Source organism: Balaenoptera physalus, assembly GCF_965194825.1.
Source record: "Balaenoptera physalus genome assembly, chromosome: 8".
NCBI lineage: Eukaryota > Metazoa > Chordata > Mammalia > Artiodactyla > Balaenopteridae > Balaenoptera > Balaenoptera physalus.
The window spans coordinates 83,403,645-83,416,287 of NC_138887.1; the positions used below are offsets into that span (position 1 = coordinate 83,403,645).

At 39.6% G+C, this 12,643-nt stretch overlaps 1 protein-coding gene across 4 annotated transcripts in view; it reads left to right on the forward strand.

Annotated features, from left to right (window-relative positions):
* GPR141 (G protein-coupled receptor 141) overlaps positions 1-12,643 on the forward strand; it is a 188,099-nt gene that overhangs the window by 14,833 nt on the left and 160,623 nt on the right. The gene's annotated exons all lie outside the window — the stretch shown is intronic.

Genomic DNA, 12,643 nt, shown 5'->3' on the forward strand with positions numbered 1-12,643 from the left:
TCATTCATCCTAATGTCACTCTTATGTCTATCACTCCTATGGCGCTCAACAAATAAGCCAAAGAACTCATCTCTGCATGAAGATCATAAATTCCTCAAGAGCTTGAGCTTCTTCTTTTGCAATGCTGAGTGCTTAGAAAAACTCAAAACCATTTGTGAGATGACTAACTGCATGTATGATTGAATGACTGTCTGCCTTAAACATCTCTTAGACTTGAGTTGTGTCACTTTGCTCTCTTAATCCATAGATCATTGATTTGAAGAGCCATATGGGTTCTGTTTCAAGGGGGCCTCCATCCTGTGTATGCTCACTCTTCCTGTGTGTCATTTCTTGATGTTTATGCGTTTGGTGATCTCTTTAGGTAATGAAAGTGACTCAACTTTTCTACCTGGATGTTGCCTTAACTACTGATGGAAGTTTGTCAAATGTTTGGGGAACCTACTTTCTTTTTAAACATGCCTAGAAGCTACTGCTATAAGCACATTTTCATAAATCCAGTGAATAAAGCATGTACTACTACTTTTACTTAGACACTTCTCTTATGAATATCTGGGGCATATTGTCAGAGACCTTATTTAGAATATTGTCTTCAGTATTCCAAATTTAGTAGGAAGTTCACAGCGTTCGCTAAATCCCTTTCCTTCTAGCACTAAAAAAAAAGGGAAGGAATCATACCTAAGGCCTCCATTCATTTATTCTCAGCTACCAGCAGAATTATTTAAATTACTGCTAAGGATTATTCAACAAAGCCATTCATCTTGTTACCAAAATTATTAGTGAATTGAGAAAGACCATTTTTCTTTAAATGAGGATAGCTAAGATTCCAGTGTTTATCCTAAGCCATTAATAACTTCTTTCTTATCTCCACCTCTTGTTTTGCAAAGGTTGGGAATGCAGACATTGGAGTTAGAACCTGGGTCTTCATTCTGCCTCTACCACTCACTAGCTCTGTGGTCTGGTGTAATCTCTTAACTCTCTTGGATTCCTCATCTATGAAATGGGATAGTCAGAGTATCTGTCTCATAGGGTTGTTAGGAGTATTGAATAAAATAATATTTTAGTTGGAAAATTATAATTCCCTTTAAAATGTCAGCTATTGTTAATTTAGCTGTGTAGGATAGTACAGAAATGAACAAAAAAATACTGTAACCGAGCAAGGGCTCATGTGCCCACGGCACAGAAAGCCAAACTCTGACGGCAGGTGTTTGCAGCAAAGTCAGGATTTATTGCAGGGCGCCAAGCAAGACAGTGGGAGACAAGCCCCAGATCCACTCCAACTTGGTCCTTGAGTTAGGGATTTTTTAAAGGGGAAGAACAAAGAGGCTGGGGGTAGTCATCGTCTTGTGACATTTCTTAGGTGTAGTTTTGGGAGTCAAGATGCCTACGGTTTAGGGGTCTCTGGTCTGGTGGTCCATGACCGGGGGCACGGCGGGGTGGGTCTGTTAGCTCATCTTGCTCAGGAGAAGCAACCTGAGTCTCAGTACATTAACAGTGTTATCGACAACAGCAGTGTTATTCATCTGACTCTGGATGTTTAGCATTCAGTTAGCACAGGATTGAGATCAGAGGGGATAAGAAAAGAAATAAAATTTTGGATAAAGAAGTTAATCATAAACTTGGCAGGGGAACTCAGTCTTAGGGGAACTCGGTTTCAATACGTGATTAAAAGAAGACTTCTCCCAACCACACCATTCCTTGTAAATATTGCTGTTTGGTCACTTGATTCTTGTTATATTTTGAGCAGTAGTGAAGAAGAAGTATTATAGTGTGTTCAAAACCTTATGTCCTGTATGTATTATGGAGATAGGTAGAAAGTGACTTCCCTGCTCCCCTTCACAGCAAAATTTGTCTCGAAGGCCAACTCCCTCACCGTCTCTCCTTTCTCACTTCCACCCTCTCTACAATCCATGCCAACCTGACTTCTGTTCCCGCCACCCCATCAAAACTGCTTTTGACAAAGCGGCCAACCACCTGGGATTTATCAACACAGAAGGACATCTTCTATCCTCCTTCACCCACTGTGCCAGCATCATTCCACACAGCAGGCTGTTTCCTCCTTCTAAAATACTCTCCTTTTGTTTCCCTTCAAGTCACACTCCCCCAACATTACTGGCTTCTCTTTCTTGGACTCCTTTGCTAGTTTTCCCTCTTCCATCTGACCTCTGAATGATTGGTTGCCTCAGGACTTGACCTGGGTCCTATTCCGTTTCTTCCAAAATAATCTTTTCCTATCCCATAGCCTGAAATACCATTAGATGCGACTATCTCCTAAATTAAATCTCTGAGCCAGACATTTCTCATGAAGTGTGAATTCATAAATCTGCCTGCCTACTTGATGGTTCCACTTTCAAACACATTGTGTCTAAAACCTACCCCCAGCCCCGGAAACACACTCCACACCCCAACTTCTTCCCAACCTTGGTAAACAGCACCATTGTCCGCCCAAAATATGTCTTGTAACAATCCACTTCCACAGTGATCTTTTAAAAATAGAAATGAGGTAATGTCACTTCCCAATTTAAAACCCTTGAGTGGGAACTCATGGCCAGTGGAATTAAAACAAAATTCCCCGCTGGCTGCAGGGCCAGCGTTATCGGGGTCCCCCTGCCTGACTTCAACTCATGCCACTCTTCTCCTCTGGGGGTGATTCTCACACTCTGCTCCAGGCACACTGGCCTTTTCCTTGAACAGAGCAAGCTTGTGCCTTCCTCAGGGCCTTTGTACATGCTCTTCTGTCTTCCTGGAAGGCGCTTACCTGGTTCTCTGCATGGCGAGCTCCTTCTTATACTTCAGACCTTGGCCTTAGATTCCCCTCAAGTAAGTCTGCCTTGATCACCTATAATAATAGACCCTTCCTATCAAAACAGACACTGCACATATTCATTCTGTTTTGGTCACAGCTCTATCAAAACTAATCTTTATCTTATTAGACAAGCTTGGGAGCTACTTGAGGACAGTACCTTGTCACTGTTACTTGCCTGTTCAATGCTGTACCCTGGGGGTCTGGTAGAGGACTTTGCTCATGGTCAGCTCTGGGTTTATCGAATACTTGTATGTCATAGTGTTCTAAGAAGGGGGCTGGGTGTGAAGGAGACAGGCGCTGCCCTGCTGGAGAAGCATTAGCATAATAACCATACAGTGTGCAATGGAAACTCATAGGTAAAGAAGCTTCATCAAAGAGGTGACATCTGAATTCAGATGAGTATAAATATGATGAGGGGAAAGGAAGGGAAAGAAGGCTTGGGCCAAGTGAACAGCATGAGTGAAGGCCTGGAGCTGTGAAAAAGCATGTCATGTTTAAATTACTAGCTCAAACAAGTTTTCTGAAGAAAGTAAAATTAATGCAGCTGTATAGAACTTGGGGGAAGAAAAGTCAGGACCTAAATAAAGTCAGATGATGGAAAAAGTTTTAAATGTAAGCAAAAAAAAGCCATTTTACAACTATGGTACATTTAAGCTACTGGTAATTAAAAGCATATATAGTAACAAACACCACCTGGGTTTTGCAGGTGTGAGTAAACTTTAAAAAAAAATTGGAGGGAGGAATAGTTTGAAATTGCCCAAGATGCAACTAAAGAAAGCTGAAGCTGTGAGTTCAATGCCTTTCGTCCAATAATGGGAATGAACATGGTGATGGCAACAACCATGTGGCAGAATAATTTCATTTATATCATTTCATTTCACTTCAGTGGAACAAACATATATTCAGGTTCTGGATAGGTAGTGGGAATCGGGAAAAAAAAAAATCTTGGGCCTCCAAGAGACCATAGTCTAATCAAAGACAAAGGCACATGAAGAATTGCCAATCTAGAATTTAAACAAAAGAAGAACCTTTTATATAACCTCAGTAAATGTTCAAAATAGTTATCTAAAGCAATTCAGATTATTTTTTTCCAAAAATCCAACTGAAGTTTGCACTAAGACCATTTTCTCATAGGCTTTTTAATTGAGTCTGCCCATGAGGACCGTTCCGATGGTGAATTGCACAGGATAAACAAATGCTGGTCATGGAAACTGGTTGGAAAATGCCAATGAATTTCTTTTCATTTATGTATGAGAGACATCTCTTTTTTAAGAATAAAACATTTTATATTTAAAGTTAATATAAAATTAACTATATTTATTTATTTATTATATAAATAAATATATATATTTATATTATATAAATATATATAATTTGCATTATTAATTTAACCAATAATTATCAATATTATTAATTAATAATAATTAAATAATTTATTAATAATTTAATTATTATTTAAATTATTTACATTTATATTTATTTATATTTATATTTATTTATATTATATACTAAATATATTTACAGTAAATGTAAAGACATACCAATATTGTGAGGGATAACAATGTATTTTCTTTTTAACATCTTTATTGGAGTATAATTGCTTTACAATGTTGAGTTAGTTTCTGCTGTATAACAAAGTGAATCAGCTATATGTACACATATATCCCCATATCCCCTCCCTCTTGGGTCTCCCTCCCACCCCTCTAGGTGGTCACAAAGCACCGAGCTGATCTCCCTGTGCTTTGTGGCTGCTTCCCACTAGCTATCTGTTTTACATTTGGTAGTGCATATATGTCAATGCCACTCTCTCACTTCATCTCAGCTTACCCTTCCCCCTCCCCATGTCCTAAAATCCATTCCCTACATCTGTGTCTTTATTCCTGTCCTGCCCCTAGGTTCATCAGAACCATTTTTTTTTTAGATTCCATATATATGTTTTAGCATATGGTATTTGTTTTTCTCTTTCTGACTTACTTCACTCTGTGTGACAGACTCTAGGTCCATCCACGTCACTACAAATAACTCAATTTCATTTCTTTTTATGGCTGAGTAATATTCCATTGTATATATGTGCCACATCTTCTTTATCCATTCATCTGTTGATGGACACTTAGGTTGCTTCCATGTCCTGGCTATTGTAAAAAGTGCAGCAATGAACATTGTGGTACATGACCCTTTTTGAATTATGGTTTTCTCAGGGTATATGCCCAGTAGTGGGATTGCTGGGTCATATGGTCGTTCTATTTTTAGTTTTTTAAAGGAACCTCCATACTGTTCTCCATAGTGGCTGTATCAATTTACATTCCCACCAACAGTGCAAGAGGGTTCCCTTTTCTCCACACCCTCTCCAGCATTTATTGTTTGTAGATTTTTTGATGATCGCCATTCTGACCGGTGAGAGGTAATACGTCATTGTAGTTTTGATTTGCATTTCTCTAATGATTAGTGATGTTGAGCATCCTTTCATGTGTTTGTTGGCAATCTGTATATCTTCTTTGGAGAAATGTATATTTAAGTCTTCTGCCCATTTTTGGATTGGGTTGTTTGTTTTTTTGATATTGAGCTGCATGAGCTGCTTGTATATTTTGGAGATTAATCCTTTGTCAGTTGCTTCGTTCACAAATATTTTCTACCATTCTGAGGGTTGTCTTTTCGTCTTGTTTATGGTTTCCTTTTCTGTGCAAAAGCTTTTAAGTTTCATTAGGTCCCATTTGTTTATTTTTGTTTTTATTTCCATTTCTCTACGAGGTGGGTCAAAAAGGATCTTCCTGTGATTTCTGTCATAGAATATTCTGCCTATATTTTCCTCTAAGAGTTTTATAGTGTCTGGCCTTACATTTAGGTCTTTAATCCATTTTGAGTTTTTTAATAGGCATTTTTTTTTTTTTTTTTTTTTTTTATTTATTTATGGCTGTGTTGGGTCTTCGTTTCTGTGCGAGAGCTTTCTCTAGTTGTGGCAAGCGGGGGCCGCTCTTCATCGCGGTGCACGGGCCTCTCACTATCGCGGCCTCTCTTGTTGCGGAGCACAGGTTCCAGACGCGCAGGCTCAGTAATTGTGGCTCACGGGCCCAGCCGCTCCGCGGCATGTGGGTTCCTCCCAGACCAGGGCTCGAACCCGTGTTCCCTGCATTGGCAGGCAGATTCTCAACCACTGCGCCACCAGGGAAGCCCCTTTAATAGGCATTTTTAAAACTAAAACCAGGATCACATTGTGATATGTTTGCATTTATCCTCCCTGATTTGCAGGTCATGTATTGTGCATTTCATGTTGCTGTTGGTTGTCTTTAAGGTTTTTTTTTTTAAATAACATTAAAAACTGTAATCTTCTTACATCAAATCAAGAATGGATAGCAATCTTCTGAGTCCTCATATGATATGTGGGATTTAAAACCTTTTTCCTACCTTAATTACCCTAATTCTTGGGTTTTGTAACACAATTTTAAGTTTTTGACTTAAATTTTAAGAATTAAATTATTCTTTTGTCATATATACCTTCTTTTTCAAAAAGTTTTTTTAGACTTGTCTTTGATATTGTAACTAAATTCTCAACAGTTATTTGCACTAAGTGGTTCCTGTCGTTATCAGCTGACTTTTCACACCATAAAATCTAGTCACAGATTAGTGTCACAGAGTCTAACCTGATTTTTATCCTTTGCACATAACCCACTTTTTGGCTTATAGGCTTATATATATTTTTTCCTTTCTTGTAGTTCTTGTATATCAAGTATTTTGTCAAGATGCACTAAATTTTCTAGGAATGTGATGAAGCCTACCGAGTCAAATTCCCCAGTTTTTTTGGTCTGGGGAAGTGTTACACATTTCTGTCTGATTCTTGCTCTTGTTCTGTCATTGTGTTTCCTTCCTCAGGTCCACCACACAATTTCTCGGCTGACTCTCTGTTCTCTGTCCTAGACATTTATCATCCTCTTTCTTATCATTTTTTATTTCTTTATTCTCTTTCTGTTTTCCTGAAGAGTTTCTAAATCTTACCTCCTCTACACTGATTTGATTTTCTGACAGTTTCGGTTTTTTCCCAGTAATTGTTGTGGTTTGGGGTTCTGCTATTATTACATTTTTAGTTTTCTTGAATACCTTCCTTATCTCACCCAGTTCCCTTTTCATCTCAGACTCTTCTATTCCTATTTTTTTCCTGCTTCATCTCCACAAAAGTTATATCTTTCATCCTGTTAAGGTTGACAGTTTTTAACAATTTCCTTTGGTTTCTGAAATAAAGCCATTTCGGAGGCTTATTTTTCCTCTATAGTTTTTAGCATCAGGTCTGGCATCCTTTATTCATTGTTAATACATTTTTTCCATGGCATATTTTGCTTCTGTTTTTGCTTTGCTTGTCTATCCATCCCAGAGAAAGATAAATCTATATACCCCCTCTTGGGTTCCAGCAACCAGGGTGTAAACAGTGCAGAAGAAAGCAAGCTCTTCTTACTGTTTGGCAAACTGGTATTCATTGAATGAGCCACTGATTATATTTTTCAATTCAATTCCATCAGCCTTAGTGCTAGAGAGAATTCTTTCCAAACTCCAGTAATATGCTGGTAGGAAATCTTAATTTTTAGTGTGGTTGAACATTCCCCCTTCTTTTGACATCTTCATCTGTATTTTATTTTTGGAAGTTAAGAGCCACTTGGGGCCAATAACCTGATGTCATTTTTTTTTTTCACTCCAGCAAAGTAATTTCCTGCAGACCCGTTTCTCCAAGGCTCTGAACTTCTATTGACTGATAAGAGCTTCTACTATTGATGTACTAGGCTGGATTTTCACCTTGCGATGAAGAGAAAATCTCCCTGTTCTCATCAACAGTTCCTAAACCATCCTTTTCCTTCATATTGTGACAAGTTAACCGTCAATAATGAAATATAAAGCATCCTTCTCCTGAAGCATTTTTCTTAGTATTCAGAGAGGGCAAATCCTCAGGGTAAGGATGAGGATGGTTCCCAAGAAATAGAAGCAGTTTATTCACATTCACTGTGGGACCCTTTTTGGTTTTGAATTTTTTTTTTTTTTTTTTTAAATTTTTGGCTGTGTTGGGTCTTCATTTCTGTGCGAGGGTTTTCTCTAGTTGTGGCAAGCAGGGGCCACTCTTCATCGCGGTGCGTGGGCCTCTCACTATTGTGGCCTCTCTTGTTGTGGAGCACAGGCTCCAGACGCACAGGCTCAGTAGTTGTGGCTCACGGGCCTAGTTGCTCCGTGGCATGTGGGATCTTCCCAGACCAGGGCTCGAACCCGTGTCCCCTGCATTAGCAGGCAGATTCTCAACCACTGCGCCACCAGGGAAGCCCTTGGTTTTGAATTTATAGGGAGCCTGACCTTCCAAAAACTGGAGTTCCGTGCTATGATGGAAGTCACCAAGTGAAATGCTTTACTAGTCTAGTAAACTCAATCTATGCAAGTGCCTCTTGTATGAACCATGTCTTTTATTTTCTGTGTTCTGATGCTTTCATTTCTAGGGCCTTGCTGACCTTGGAGGGACTACTCCTCCCGGGGCTAGCCGATTCCTAGAGATAGTGAACAACTGGCCAGTGAGCACTCCTTTCAGATGCAAAGCAACCAATCCAGAGCCCTTATCCCCAGTCACTGCCTTTATCCAGCTTTCACATTCTGGGCCACTGTCCACTTGCCCGAATCTCCACAGGGTCAGGTACTAGACAACTGACAGACTAGGGACAGTCTGTACTAGGGACAGACTCTGTGCCCCAGAGCCCATTGAAATGGTCCAAATTAGCCAATCCTAAGTCCGTGTACCATGCCCAGACCCATTCCTTCCTTCAGAAATCATAATAAAGGCTCTTGCTCACAATTTTCCCCTCTCCCTCTGCCTCCTGACCAACCCTGGAGCTTCCCTATGTAGCCCTCCATGATGTAGTATGCCCCTTTTCTTGGCATCTGTGAGTATAACAAACTATCTTTTCAGTGGCAGTTGTCTTCTGATCTGGAGGCCTTACCATACTTAAAGCATAATAAAACCTATATTTTAAAGCACCTTTAAATGACAGAATTAAAACTATTTTAGCCTCCTACTTTATGTTTATTCCTCAAAGCTGAGGAAGTAAAGGAATAATTTAGAGATAAGAGTCATAGGAGTTGGGACAGGGAGAAAAGAGAAAGAAAGAAGGCCCCAGAGCTACCTTTAACTCCATGTGGACTTCAGTCTCTAATCAGTACTCATGACATTGGTGCCTTTTCCTAAAATAAGTAGGTTCTAGGATCAACACCAGGAGGTTAGTGAGTCTTCCCCACCTTGTCTGGATAGCGGGAGGCAGGTGGTGTAAGTGTGCAGAGGGCGGTGCCCACACTGGCAGGTGGAGAGGCGTGTGCAAAGCACACTACCGTGCGGGGCTGGTCTCCCTAGTGCTTTCCGCTCACCATGTTTCCCCACACTTCGTTCAGTTCACCTCTCTTTAGTCTCTAACCTTTCTATTCTGACTTTAAACACAGTATTTCTTTTGTTCCCACTGAATTCTTTATTTTTTACAAATTGAATTCTCCCAAGTGCTTCCATTAACGCATGGCTTTAAGAAGTAATTATTTTGTTTTTGCTGTCAGCAGCGCTGACAGGGAACCCAGCTCTGCTCTGGCAAACGAGCAGACTTGCTAGCACTGGCTTCCGGTGGGCAGGGAGAGGATGCGGGGCTGATTCCTTGAAGGTCACGAATAAACAAAGTTCCTTTTTATTTTAATTCCTTTGCTGTTAAATGGACTATTCTTTCTTTCATCAAACTCCTGCTTTTATTCCTCTACGTTCTTGGTGAATTTCATGATTAAATTCTTTATGAAATTATTTATTCATCAATTATTAAAGAATTCCATGCCTAAATTCTCTTCAAAAACTAAAGTGCAAGTGTGATTAGAAGCCAATTGAGGTCCTATTGTTTTGTTTTTTTTTTTAAACTGAACTCGCATGGCTGTTTTTTATTTATTTATTTATTTTTTATTTATTTATGGCTGTGCTGGGTCTTTGTTTCTGTGCGAGGGCTTTCTCTAGTTGTGGCAAGCGGGGGCCACTCTTCATCGTGGTGCGTGGGCCTCTCACTATCGTGGCCTCTCTTGTTGCGGAGCACAGGCTCCAGACGCACAGGCTCAGTAGTTGTGGCTCACGGGCCCAGTTGCACCGCGGCATGTGGGATTTTCCCAGACTAGGGCTCGAACCCATGTCCCCTGCATTGGCAGGTGGATTCTCAACCACTGCGCCACCAGGGAAGCCCCCTATTGATTTTTTAAAAACTAATTACATACAAACATTTAAACAGTGAATATTAATTGAGTGTTTACTCTATGGCCAGGCACTGTTCTAGGTACTGGGTGCACATCAGTGAACAAAATAGAATTCTTTCTGTCATCATCTGAATTTAAGATAATTTCACCATAGTATTGGCACATAGAAGCAGTATTGCCAAAAATATAAATATAGAGATAAACATCTAAATATCCAATTTTTTTCTACCTAGGTTGCTCTGAAAAGATTGACTGATTCTAATGCTTTGACCTCCCAGATGGAGTAAGGCAAAAGAGCACTTGTCCAGGTTATGGCTGGGAGAGACGCAGATCCCTGAGTCAGGGTGGAAGGCATAAGGTGTTTTCATTTGTTCTGCCAAATCTGGTTTCTTCCCTACAAATATTGAACACCACTAATGAGTTAGTGCAGGTGCCATGCATACTCTGGTAATGGGTGGGTTGTCTGTCTGAGGATTCATTGTTCTGAGTCCCCGTGGGTATTTTAGTGGGAAGCTGGGTGAGGCCAAGTCAGAAAACACTAGTTAGATTCCGCATGAAACCAGCAATGGCTGGTTTTGGAAGTTACATTTTCAAAAGCCTGTTTATTCTGCAAACAGCAGATAGTCCATTAATATTAGAAACCCACAGTCTAAAGCTACATGATGAAAATCTAGCTTTATCTCTGACCTAAGACAGTTTTTTATGAGCCAGAAAATCTTCTTGTTATGTATTTGTGTTGGAAGGATTAGGGAGAATCATGTTTCCTCAAGGAAACATCAAGGTGTTATGGCATTTTTTTTTTTTATTAGTAGCTGGTCAAAAGTGACTGGAAAGATAGGCTGTCTCTCATGGTTGGAAGTGTTAGTATTGTCTGGCCAAAAAAACTAAGTAAAGGATGAGGGAAGGGCAGGAACTCCTCAGCTGAAGCATGGCAGATACTTGCGTTGTGCCAGGCACAGAGTTGATGCTTTTTGAATGAATAAACGTTGACTTGTTCTTGAGAGTATGCAAAATGCCTCCAGGACCCTCCCAGAAATATTTTGGGTGAGGGTCCTTTGTAGGAAGCAGGTCTTCTGTGACCTGGTGAGGTTTCCTCTGTGAGTGATATCAGGACCTGAATGCGATCTATCTTTTGCCAAAAATCTTCTGAGGATGCTTCTGTGAATTAATATGGTCTAGATCCCTAGGTTTCAATACTTGTTTTAGCCGAAAATCTGCTAAATCTCTTCTTTAAGCGGAAACTCTGTATTTAGAACAGGTAGAGGCGGAGATTCTCTGGGGGAGGCCCTGAAGCATATCCTCCTGGGCTCTCTCCCCATAGTAGCCTCCACAGGGCACAGTTTGAAAACACTGGCCTAGAGATCCATTCTGGGCTAATTAGATTCCATGAACAAGTTGAAGTATATTTAATCTTTGCCCTTACTATCCCTGATTCAGGAGTTAAGATTTGGTCATTTGATCTCATTCTCAAGATTCACTGATTTCCTAATCAAATTCTGGGAGATTACTCAACAAAAGTACTATCAGGTTTAGGCTCCGGAGGTTGAACACTGTGACAAATGCCACCTGGTAGTCGGCCCTTTGACACCAACTTCGCTTTGAGGCTTCCAATTTTCAAGGCAAATGTATGGAGGATCAAAGTTCTGCTTGAGGAAGAAAATCTCACTTATGTAAGAGCCCAACATTGAAATTCACATCATGGTGCATGAGCTTCAGGGAATGGATTAGAGGTTGGGATGGGGTTTCATGTGAGCATTTTCTTTTCATTTTGTTCTGATCATTTAATTCACTAACAATTTCATTGATACAGTTTTATTTGATAGTTTGAGCTTCTAACAGAGTCCAAGATCATGCTGATTGCTTCATTTTTCCTTTTTCTTCTGTCTTTCTTCTTTTTTTTTCTTTTGCAAAGTGTTATTGAAATAATAATTCACATACATTACCCATTTAAAGTACGCAATTCAGTGGTTTTTGGTATATTCACAGAGTTGTGCAACCACCATAATAGTCAATTTTAGAACATTTTTCATCACTTCAAAAGGGAACCCCATATCTTTTTAGCTGTCACCATTATATTCTCCACAGACCTAAGCAAACACTAATCAACTCTCTATCTCTAGAAATTTGCCTATGTAGACATTTTATATAAATGGAATCATATGATATGTGGTCTTTTGTGACTGTCTGCTTTTACTTAGCACAATGTTTTCAAGGTTTATCCACAATATAGCATGAAATCAGTACTTAATTCCTTTTTATGGCTGATTAATATCCCATTGTATGGATAACCACATTTTGTTTGTCCATTCATCAGCTGATGAATATTTGGGTTGTTTCTACACTTTGGCTATTATCAATAATGCTACTATTAATATTTGTATACAAATTATTGTGTGGACATGTGTTTTCATTTCTCTTGAGTATATATCTGGAGTGGAATTACTGAGTCAAATGTCAATTCTATGTTTAACTGTCTGAGGAACTGCTAAACTGTTTTCCAAAGTAGCTGTACCATTTTACATTCCCACTAGCAGTGTATGAGGGCTGCATTTTCTCCACATCCTCACCCACACTTATTATTATCTGACTTTTGAGTTACAGGCATATCTC